A 12,993-nucleotide genomic window follows, 5' to 3' on the forward strand; every position below is an offset into this window, starting at 1 on the left:
CCCCTGTGACTTCTTTCTGTGGGGACACTTGAAAGACCAGGTGTACCGCCAGAATCCAGAAACAATTGAACAGCTGAAGCAGTACATCTCATCTGCATGTGAAGCCATTCCGCCAGACACGTTGTCAAAGATTTCGGGTAATTTCATTCAGAGACTACGCCATATTATTGCTACGCATGGTGGATATGTGGAAAATATCGAACTATAGAGTTTCCTAGACCGCAGCGCCATCTGTTATTGAAAATTGTAACTACTGTAATTTCGAAAGTTTGTCTGCCTGAAAATGTACTGTTGTCCCAAGCATATTGCAACAAACGGTGTATTTCTATCGCTGCTCGTGTAGTTTGTATTGCCGTTTCAAATATACCGGTCATTTTTGAAACACCCTATATATATTGGAAAACTGGAGCGCAACGAAGTATATATATATATATATATATATATATATATATATATATATATATACACTCCTGGAAATTGAAATAAGAACACCGTGAATTCATTGTACCAGGAAGGGGAAACTTTATTGACACATTCCTGGGGTCAGATACATCACATGATCACACTGACAGAACCACAGGCACATAGACACAGGCAACAGAGCATGCACAATGTCGGCACTAGTACAGTGTATATCCACCTTTCGCAGCAATGCAGGCTGCTATTCCCCCGTGGAGACGATCGTAGAGATGCTGGATGTAGTCCTGTGGAACGGCTTGCCATGCCATTTCCACCTGGCGCCTCAGTTGGACCAGCGTTCGTGCTGGACGTGCAGACCACGTCAGACGACGCTTCATCCAGTCCCAAACATGCTCAATGGGGGACAGATCCGGAGATCTTGCTGGCCAGGGTAGTTGACTTACACCTTCTAGAGCACATTGGGTGGCACGGGATACATGCGGACGTGCATTGTCCTGTTGGAACAGCAAGTTCCCTTGCCGGTCTAGAAATGGTAGAACGATGGGTTCGATGGCTGTTTGGATGTACCGTGCACTATTCAGTGTCCCCTCGACGATCACCAGTGGTGTACGGCCAGTGTAGGAGATCGCTCCCCACACCATGATGCCGGGTGTTGGCCCTGTGTGCCTCGGTCGTATGCAGTCCTGATTGTGGCGCTCACCTGCACGGCGCCAAACACGCATACGACCATCATTGGCACCAAGGCAGAAGCGACTCTCATCGCTGAAGACGACACGTCTCCATTCGTCCCTCCATTCACGCCTGTCGCGACACCACTGGAAGCGGGCTGCACGATGTTGGGGCGTGAGCGGAAGACGGCCGAACGGCGTGCGGGACCGTAGCCCAGCTTCATGGAGACGGTTGCGAATGGTCCTCGCCGATACCCCAGGAGCAACAGTGTCCCTAATTTGCTGGGAAGTGGCGTGCGGTCCCCTACGGCACTGCGTAGGATCTTACGGTCTTGGCGTGCATCCGTGCGTCGCTGCGGTCCGGTCCCAGGTTGACGGGCACGTGCACCTTCCGCCGACCACTGGCGACAACATCGATGTACTGTGGAGACCTCACGCCCCACGTGTTGAGCAATTCGGCGGTACGTCCACCCGGCCTCCCGCATGCCCACTATACGCCCTCGCTCAAAGTCAGTCAACTGCACATACGGTTCACGTCCACGCTGTCGCGGCATGCTACCAGTGTTAAAATGTGTTCTTTTTTCCATTTCCAGGAGTATATATATATATATAGCGGTTACGCAAACTAACAAGGCTCATAATAAATACTAGCATTCACCAAATTTTTTCTCACACAATTCGACGCAACGGATATAGTTGACTTCAAGACTTTTTGGCAGCGGTTATACGAGAAGATTTCTGCGTCAGATGAAACTTCGGTAAAACTGTTCAAGAGATAAGGCGATAAAGTTTATTATATTTATATAATTCAGTTTATTATATTTTACATACAACACCAGATTACTTTTTTCAACACATTTGTAATTTCCGGTTATCCTTAAAGCCACTCGTTTGCTTATGCAAGTCGGTCACAGAGCTTTTGCTAAGATTCTCTTTCATACCATTTAGCTTATACTCCCATACCAGTCCTCCTCGGTTCAGATAATCCTTCACCTAGTGTTTCCGACTTCTGCGTCGTCTTCCAATCGATTTTCGTCCGGATTATGTTCATTCTAGGGCTCTAGATCTCAGTAGTCTGTCTGGCCACAGTATTTTATGTGACCAAACCGTTTAATCCTATTAATCTCCGGAATTTCTTTTAGGGGCTTGATCGTTAGTATATTTCATATAATTTCATTCGTTACCCTTCACGTCTAACCCTGGATCCCTTGCAGAAAGCGCATCCCTGCTGCTTGTATTCTAATCAGTTCCTTCTTTGTACAAGTCCAGATTCTGATCCATAGGTCATAACTGGAATGTAACATGACTTGTACGTTATGATCTTTGCTTCGGCAAGTACTTTCCATTTTCTAATTACGTCCAATAGACAATAACAAAAATTTCGAACAGTTTTCTATTCTCTACGAATTTTCATTCTTGTGTTTCCTTTCTTCATTAATTTAATCACTCGGTACCTGAAAATATCAACTTCTTTAACAACTTTTTCACTGCAAGTAACATCTTTCATTTTTTTCGTTTTTCCTGCTTTCATTACATCAGTTTTTATTAAGCTTGTTTCCATGCCTGTTTCTTGATTTACTCTCTGCCAGGTGTTTAGTTGTTGTTGAAAATTCTGCTCAGTTTCTTCCGAAATCAGAACACCATCTGCATATGCTACCATTTTCCTATCATCTGCTGCTGAACCTTAGTGAACTTTTCTTATGTTGTTGCCTATATATTAAAAAGCAATGGCTACAGCACACTTCCCTGCCGAGCCCGTTGTAAACGATTCTGATGTTTTGTCGTCCAATATAACACGGTTCACGTATTTCTTGTAGATAGTTCTGATTCTGAGTTGCATTCCTGTTGACAGCTCCCGTCTATTCATACCTTGTCATAGCCGTTCCTTTCTAGCGGTGTCATAAGCCGTTGCCCGTGTCCCATGTCGTGAAGGAGGGCTTGAATTTGTGGGTGGAGTTAAAGCCACTATGAACACATTTCTAAAGAGAAAAAACCGTAACTACTTTAGGAAATCCCAAAATTTGCTAAGGGGACATCAGGAAACATAGTTTAAATTTTTTACGTGCGTTTCTTTAATTGTTTTCACATGGTGTAACGAATTCTGATTTTTACCCCAATATTATGCTTAATGATACTTTTCCTCTGTTTCCACGAAATTTGGTTGGAATGACTGAAGCTCTTTTAGCATGGCATGTTCGTCTTGAAACCTTCCCGTCTCCTCGATATCTCTTTTGTTACGCAACCTTCCCTTCTACAATAACCAATGAATCCTTCCCTTGGGATTTCTGTGTCTTGCTTAATAATAACAAATGAAATCTTCCCTATGAAATTTATTATCTTTCTCAATCTTCGGATACAAATTTAATTGCTGCTTATTAAAAGTGATTTTATGATTATTTCGACGAAACATAGAATGTGTCCTTATTCTTTAATAGCAAAGCTGTCGTTATTCTTTAATTGATTTGTCTGACGTTACGTAATTCATAGTTAAACTTTTTCTTGACAACAATAAAATTTTGCAAAGTTTTACGTTGATGGTTTTCGGGATGGATTATAATCGTAATGCAATATTGCTGGCAAACATTAATTATATTCTGAATGAAATGATTTTACAAACGTTCAAATGGGACTTACTTTTTTAAATAATCTTACAACTAGTGTTGCGCAAACATACCTTCAGTAGTCTTGAATTTCTCAAAAAAAAAAAAAAATCGGTAATATTAGTTCCCCTTCTGAAAGTATTTGTATGGAATGTAGCTATGTATGGAAGTGAAACTGAAACTTCCCCTTTGAACATTTCTACACGACTGTCCTTAAACTGACACACAATATTTTGTTAGCGCAACGCAATCTGACTTTCAAAATTCCCTACAAAAGAATGGCCCTGACTAACATTAAACTATACCTTTCACAAATCACTTACCTCACAAAAATCTTCGCTGCTCAAGCTACTGCAATACAGCGAGCGCCACTACTGCCAGCTAAATAAAAGATTCAAACTATGGAAGGCACTAACTACTGATAGGGATAGTTAGCAAATGAAAGATATTAATAGAGAACGAACAATGTATTTACCTTGATATCATCACAAGTCATAATATATATATCAGTTCATGACACATTACAAACCTCCGCCATCTCTCTCCCCACATCCACCACTGCTGGCGGCTCACCTCCAACTGCGCAACGCTACGCGCTGTTCACAGCCAGCTGCCTAACACTACAATGGCGAGTATTACAACAATGCAAAGCAGACACAGACTGCCCACAGCACAGCCAGTGATTGTCATACAGAGGTGGCGTTACCAATAAAAAACCTAAACAGCCTACTTACATAGAGAAAACATAAACAGCCTACTTACATAGCCCCCATGCTCCCCACAAAAATTTTTACAAATGGTGTTGGGCACTGGCCAATACAGATTTGACAAAAATTTTTCTTTTCATAATTACAATAACAAAGAAATCAAATGCACACACTTATTGATACAATCTTGGTCAAAAGCTAAAATTGTCTCACAGTCCATAAAGACAGTCCTAATCGTACATAACAGGAGAATAGCAGTGTTTTTCTCAAAGTCTGAGCAGTAAAAGAAAATGCACACAGAAGTAGTGGATTTCCATGCAGTCTTGAAGAAGTAGTGTTGTCCTTCCAATGGAAAGACAGTGCTGACTCTCGACATGCATGCAGGTAATGGGCCACAACAGAGCAAACCCACAGCAGAGTCATTCGAAGTTTTGAAGAGTATTGGTAAGTAAGTCATCACAGAGCGGACCCACTGTAGTCCTGGTAGAGAGTATGGTATTGGTGGGCCATCAGAGGTGCAGACCCACTGCAGTCCTTGTAGAAATAAGGATACTGATGGATCATCAAAGATGTAGACCCACTGTAGTCCTTGTAGAGATAGCCAGCAGCCATCTGTTGTGACTGTGCAGGTGCACAATCACCATTGAAGAGTCTTGCGGATAATGTAGCAAGTCCATAACCACCACTTGTGCGCTCACAAAGTTTTTGGAATTGTCCTTAGAACCAGCAATGCTGTTATCCAGTCCCTTGCTGAATTATTAACACACGTGCAAACACTAACAGTCCCTACTTCTCACATATTGTCCATATACTATGACCAACAGAAACGTGTGCAGTGAAATGTAACTAACAAGTTAATAATATCATGAACTGGTGACAATTACAATTTTATAACATAAGAATACAATAACAAAGGTACAACACATCATTAAAAACATAATAATACAGATAACATTTGTAGTACAGGCTTTACAAAAGAATCGAACTAACATATACATCAGTGGAATTATGACATGAGTACATACATAAAAGATCACAATAACTTTTGAAACATCAACTTCACACATGAGCATTAAACAGAATAAATAATGTGTAAGCATATTTATAAGGTAAATAACATATTATTAATGCCAATTATATTTGAGGATAACAGTATTCCTCATCATAGTGAATGTAGCTTAATATTAAAAGAAGAAAAAATTCTATGAAACTACACAGAGACAGGAAGAAAACAAATACACAAGGGTACACACACACATAGTGGGATAACACCAATAGGAAAGGACAGGGTTCATTTTCAGTGTAACATTTGGAACTGCAGTCCAACCCAAAACTTCATATATCGTTCTTCTTATTTCATCCTTTGTTTCCACCAAAAAAATTCTATCTAAGCATGCTTTCTGTATTTATATGTTCACACATTTCTTACCTCAACATTTATTTCCAAGAAAATCCTACCTAAACCTGTTTTCTCAATGCATTTCTTCCAATTCATCGCAACTCATTCTCTTAGAGGCTACCCCCTCTTAAGCTAACTTAAATCTACTGAGCTCAGATGCTAAACTAAGGGACGAGGCAATGCAGCAGCACGTAAAACAATTATTATAAACAGCAATGAAAAAAATGGAAAATTGCAAAGCAAGCTACAGTAAATCTAAATTAACAGATAAAATGCAAAATTACAACTAATATGAGCCAATGAGCAGCAACAAAAAAAAAATCTGTTGTAAAACTGGCTTAACAGAGTAATGTAATGTGAAATTTAGTAGCACTATGCCTGGCAAACAGCAACAGCAAATGCAATAACTTATATCTAAACATGACATAGCTCAAGCAGAAAAAATAATACAGTAAAAACAACAATGCAGATAAGGGAAATGTATATTCACATCTTAATATCTATGTAATTAAAGTGGTGCACCACAACAACTTATTGTAAAAGAAATATTACCATGTACTTGAAAAGAATATTATGTATGCAGTTACTAGTTCCTTCTTATTGTTCTTTCCTTTCCAAGTGCTCCTTTTTTAAAGAATGTGGATCATAAAATAATTATTTAATAGATCTGTTGACAGAAAGTGTTCACATTAGCAAATGCCTTTTATTTTATAAAAGCAATGCTGCAACACAGCTGGAAACCAGATATCAAGTGAAATAAGCAATTACGCAAACCAAAGCATAAAAACATCATTCAATAGTCATGTGGCATTTCGTAAGTCAGTAGCTCTCAACTCTCATAGAAAGACACTTGTCATAATCAGGTGTGCAGATGTACGAATATTTCCCATCAATTCATAAGCATTTCAGCAATTAGCACAAAGTGCGAGTAATCATATGTTTTCAAGTAACGAGGGTGTCGCATTAGCGATGAAAGGCACACCCTAATGGCTTGTTCTCCAGGTGTTTTCCTGTGCTCTGAAAGGCACGCGCTAATGGCTTTTTCTCCAGGCGTCTGACACAGCTGGGTGCCCACGACGCATTATGTGTAGGTGGTCCGTTAACTTTCTTACGGAAATATTTACGACAGCAGTTTCCGCTACAGAGACAGTCGCATATAAAAATATTTCACAGGTCAAGAATTTGCGTTACAAATCTGTAGAAACAAAATGCTATTGATATAACAGTGTCCAAAAAAAATTTTCGTCTGCATTGTAATACATTCACGAATATACACACACATTTCATAACTCTTAAAGTACGTTTCTTGGTTTCCAACATCCTTTTCATAAATCAGAGTCCCTAAACACTACTCATTATTCCTTACCTCATTATACATATACATATTCGTCGACACTTCTTCAATATTTCATCATGAGAAATACGTAGCATAATAAACATTCCTCAACAACATAATACACATCGTCGTCGTAATAATAACATCATAACACCTCAGTCAAATCTCAAAATCGTCGTAACTTCCTCCAATAATTTCTAAGCCTAAAAAAATTCTCTGCTCATGTCAAAAGTGTCAGCTGCCTCAAACGTACTTTAAAAATCATGATCTCATACCAAATACATCATTCAAAGCTCTCATAGTATCACAATGATTCCGAAAAAATATGAACAGTTTACAAAGTACAGACAAAATACAGTTTCATAAGTGTGAAGTTATCCAACTGTATAATTGCGTAAACATGTGTCACTGATGTAGTAAAATAAATGTTTGTCTCTCTCAGTTAAATAATCAGATAGCTGTATAATTTGTGTGTTAGAGAAATATGGTACCGATGTGTAAAGTTGTATAAGCAAATACCATATTAGCTAGGGTTCCTTGTGGTTGCCACACACATGGTACACAAAGTAAGCGTGTACCCCCCTGAGGATAAATGTAATTATGCCCTCAGGTGTTACAAATTACAGCAATGGAATGAAATGTATCACGGAAAACTTTCTTTGTAATTAAAAAATCTTTAAAAATAAATGTTTCAAGTACAAAATTAATCACTCAAATACGTGTACTGTAGCGCTAAATGTGCGTCTTGTTGCAACATAATCTGTGTGGAAGTGTCGTAGTTATCGTCCTCCGAAAGCTAAGTTCTGCAGAAGCCAATGTACTTACCTCATGATACACAAAAGTAAAATGCTTTGTGTATAGATATCGTAGATATTACGCTTATTGTTGTGATGAAGAAAGTACTGTGCTGTAACGTATTGTTGTGCTACAGAAAAGGCTGTCTCCTTGTAGCTACACCATAAAAGTTACTACTAAAACATGTTTTACTTTCCGGAATAATACAGAAAAACTGTGCAGATATAAAACAGAAACACCGCAAAATCAACATTGTAAATTGTCACTCATTAGTAGCGTCGTGATAAAAATCGTGTAGCTGTCACATAAACTAATCACTCTGTCGTCTGGTATCTCACAGAAAGTACTTTAAACCCAGAATGTATTTTCAAGTAAACCAAAATGTTGCATTAAAATCTCATTAGCAGTACTGGTAAATGTTCTAAGTATGTGAGCTTTATAGTCGTTACGTGATAGTGCAACTAACAAGCAAGAATGCACACACACAATAACACTGTGTCGTCTGTCCACAATAACAATGCATTCGTAATTTCTGTTTAAAAATGTTTCCTAGGTTCTAGATTGGATATTTAACTTCAAAAATTGTTGAATGTTAACAGATTCTAAGTCTGACAAAGCCTACTAGCAATGCAAAGTGAAAAGTTATGTGGCAAAGACAAAGTTAAAAAGTAGATTATCTTTCAATAAACGGTTTTACATGTGAAATGTGGTGTAAATCTTTACTCTTCCTAGTACGCAGAGGTTCAACTTGAACGGAATTATCATGCGGTATACGTCGGTAAAGAATACTGGAATTTTGCTCAAGGTTAGCGTCAATGTTATTTTTCTCTGAGCCAGCCGGCGCACGCGGCTGCCTGCGGTGTGAGTCATTGCCTATTGTCTCTTTGTTGGCGCGCGTCGTTATTGGGATTTGGAGACCTAACTTCTACAAATTCACCTCCTCGAGAGGGCCCTGCTCTGTTTAAATCTCGCCAGTTCTGATGCAATTCAGGTCTGTCGTTACGATCATATCGTCTGTCGTCATGTCGGTAGATTTGATAGTATCTTTCTTGTCGGTCACGTGGTGGAGAATTTCTCCCTGAATCGTAACTCTGCGCCGAACTGTTGCGTCTGAAGTTATTCTGTCTCCCGTAATAATAATTGTTTTGGTTCCCATATTGTCTGTTTCTCTGATTGTCTCTGTGATAGTCATTACCGCGGAGAGGTGATCTTTCCCTGTAATTATTACTACTCTGCCAACGGTTGTCATACGGGTGGTGTCTGTTTTGGTCACGATTTGTGTTGTGAGAATAGACCTGTCGTGTCCAGTTATTGTTTCTTTCATTGCGGAATTGCGACTGATGTGACCTGTAGTGATTGTTTTCGCATCCCGCGACGGTCAGTGTCAATTTCCAGTTCTTGTAACAGTCCCTGAAAGGCTTCAATGTCGTCTTTGCAACGTCCTGCTAAAATAATATGCCGTAAATGTTCAGGCAATTTGAGTAAGCAAATGCGGATGAGTTCTGAGGGGCTGTATGGGTTTGAAAGATGCTGATTCTTATGCAACATGTCTTCAAAATATTTGACAAGACTGGAAAATTCAGATTGTTCGAAATGTTTCATCATTATGATGCCATGTTTTACGCGGTCTTGTGTGGCTTGAGACCAATATGCTGAGAGGAAGGCATGGTAAAATTCTCCTTCACTGTGGCAATCGTGAATGACCGATCGCATTCTTACAGCTGGTTCATTCTCTAAGTAGCCACACATAAATTCTAATCTGTGCTCCAATGACCAGTTGGGAGGAAAACAATGAGAGAATTGATGGAGCCATGCTTGTGGATGAATGTCGTTGCCAGAATTCTTAAACGTTTTGAATTTACGTGTAGTAATGAACAGCTTATAGTCAAAATCATCGTGTCGGCGAGTAGCATCTCGGTCATAGTTACGTCGTTTCGGCGGTTCCATCTCAAAATTCGGCGTACCTTGCCAACTTCTTTCACAATTTCCGAAGTGCCCTGTGTTGTTATTTTGTGTCTGTTCCGTATTTCTAAGTCCCTCTTCCCGTGTTGGGGCGCAAGTGTCCTCTGAAATACGTAATTCTTGTATTACCTGTGTCAGCTGATCTTGTACTTCCCGGATTTCTCTTTGGTGTTGCGTATTAATTTGATTCTGATTTTGTTTGAATTTCCTAATTTGTTCATACTCTTCTGTGTCAGTGAAGGCTACAGGTGTTGTGTCATTCAGATCATCATCTACCTTTGTAGATAAGTTAGTGAACTGATCTGAAAGTTCGGCTACTTTATCCGATAGTGTACTTATTTCCTCAGTGTGTTTTTCTGAACCAAGTTTCAGAGTATCTACTGTGTCCTTTAAGTTTTCCTGAGTTTTTGCAAGTTGCGTAACCGAATCGGTAGATGCAACTGAGTCAAATTTAGCTTGCAAGGTCTCATGATTTTCATGAACAATAGTTTGCAGTTCTTTTATGGCTGCTTCGTGATTCCGTAATGCATTTTCATGCCGCGAAAAAATAGGTTGAAAATGCTCACAAATTTGAGTTTTTACGTCATTACAGACCTTTTGACATTTCGATTCGATGTTATGTAACTCAGTGGTTAAATCTACACGTGTTTGTTCAAGTGTAGTGTCTAACTTTTGAAGATTTTGTTCCATTGTGTCTAACTTTTCAAGCTTTTGTCCCATTTGTTGCATTAACTGTAATAACAATGCACTGGTGTCTGAAACATGTTCCTCAGTGCTTTTCGGCAGTGAATTTGCACCGGCAACATTCACATTTTGACAAGCGGAAAATGTGTCTTGACTCATTTGAGAAAACGGTGAGGACGCAAAACCTGAATCTACAGTATTTACAAAATTGTGTCCTGACATTCCCGATTCCTGAGGCAAGCTGTTGCCGACCGATCGATCGATAATGCGTCCCTCTTCACTAATTGTTTCACTGTCCACGCCATTGTTTGCCGCCTGCTCCATTTCCCTATGAACAGTTACCAAATTACTACTTTGAACATCAGCTAATTCATTACTCGGTGGCGCTAACACACTGCTTTCATTTTCACTGTCATTTCTCAGTTTACTTTGGAGCCTAGCATTACGTTTTTCACACGCCATTATTGTCACAGTATTTCACACGACAACACAGAAAAACACAATTTGAAGATCAAAAATAAGAGAACACATTAACATAGCACTGAAAATAATATCTAGTTAATTGCAAGCGCAGCTGCGAAATACTTGGTGCAAATCTACATGCATGCCACAACTGTTTTACTGTACAACAATGAAAAACTACAACTACAAAGGAAATTCTCTCTATGATTACGCGCTACCAATAAACAATAGCTACACCAATTACACAAACTACAAGAAAAAATCAGAAGATTCCAGTGAGGTATCCTCGGCTAAGGGTCGACATATGAAACTTCCCCTTTGAACAATTTATACACGACTGTGCTTAACCTGACACACAATATTTTTAGCGCAACGCAATCTGACTTTCAAAATTCCCTACAAAAGAATGGCCCTGACTAACATTAAACTATACCTTTCACAAATCACTTACCTCACAAAAATCTTCGCTGCTCAAGCTACTGCAATACAGCGAGCGCCACTACTGCCAGCTAAATAAAAGATTCAAACTATGGAAGGCACTAACTACTGATAGGGATAGTTAGCAAATGAAAGATATTAATAGAGAACGAACAATGTATTTACCTTGATATCATCACAAGTCATAATATATATATCAGTTCATGACACATTACAAACCTCCGCCATCTCTCTCCCCACATCCACCACTGCTGGCGGCTCACCTCCAACTGCGCAACGCTACGCGCTGTTCACAGCCAGCTGCCTAACACTACAATGGCGAGTATTACAACAATGCAAAGCAGACACAGACTGCCCACAGCACAGCCAGTGATTGTCATACAGAGGTGGCGTTACCAATAAAAAACCTAAACAGCCTACTTACATAGAGAAAACATAAACAGCCTACTTACAAAACATGGACGATAAATAGTCTAGACAAGAAGAAAAAAATGGCTCTGAGCACTACGCGTCTTAACGTCTATTGTCATCAGTCCCCTAGAAGTTAGAACTACTTAAACCTAACTAACCTAAAGACATCACACACATCCATGCTCGAGGCAGGATTCGAACCTGCGACCGTAGCAGTTGCGCGGCTCCGGACTGAGCGCCTAGAACCGCTAGACCACCGCGGCCGGCAGACAAGAAGAGAATAGAAGCTTTCGAAATATGGTGCTACAGAAGAATGTTGAATGGTTCAAATGGCTCTGAGCTCTATGGGACTTAACATCTGAGGTCATCAGTCCCCCAGAACTCAGAACTACTTAGATCTAACTAACCTAAAGACATCACACACATCCATGCCCGATGCAGGATTTGAACCTGCGACCGTAGCTGTCGCGCGGTTCCAGACTGAAGTGCCTGGAACCGCTCGGCCACTCCGGCCGGAAAGAATGCTGAAGATTAGATGGGTAGATCACATAACTAATGAGGAAGTGTTGAATAGGATTGGGGAGAAGAGAAGTCTGTGGCATAACGTGACTAGAAGAAGGGATCGGTTGGTGTTCTGAGGCATCAAGGGATCAGCCATTTAGTATTGGAGGGCAGCGTGGAGGGTAAAAATCGTAGAGGGAGACCAAGAGATGAATACACCAAGCAGATTCAGAAGGATGTAGGTTGCAGTAGGTACTGGGAGATGAAGAAGCTTGCACAGGATAGAGTAGCATGGAGAGCTGCATCAGTCTCAGCACTGAAGACCACAACAACAACAGTTCCTCTTATGATTATAGTTAGCTGATGTCTCTGTACATCCTTTTATAATCTCTTGTAAATCATAGCTGGTGGCTGGCAGGCACACCGCTCCTCTCAACCACTCGCTTCAGACCTGCTACCGACTCTCTTCACATCTCGCTTACTACTGACTTTCTACGAACGCTGAAGTGCGGTCTCACCCGGCAACAATGCTTTCTGGTGCAGACAATCCCTGCTACTATTAGAAACTGTATCAATGCGCGGTCTTTCCCGCTCTTTTCTTAAAATGTAT

The 12,993-nt window shown here is 40.1% G+C and overlaps 1 protein-coding gene across 1 annotated transcript in view; it reads left to right on the forward strand.

Annotated features, from left to right (window-relative positions):
- Positions 1–12,993, forward strand: part of LOC124795639 (hemicentin-2-like) — a 391,499-nt gene that overhangs the window by 137,808 nt on the left and 240,698 nt on the right. The window lies entirely within an intron of this gene.

Source organism: Schistocerca piceifrons, chromosome 4 (assembly GCF_021461385.2).
Source record: "Schistocerca piceifrons isolate TAMUIC-IGC-003096 chromosome 4, iqSchPice1.1, whole genome shotgun sequence".
Lineage (NCBI taxonomy): Eukaryota > Metazoa > Arthropoda > Insecta > Orthoptera > Acrididae > Schistocerca > Schistocerca piceifrons.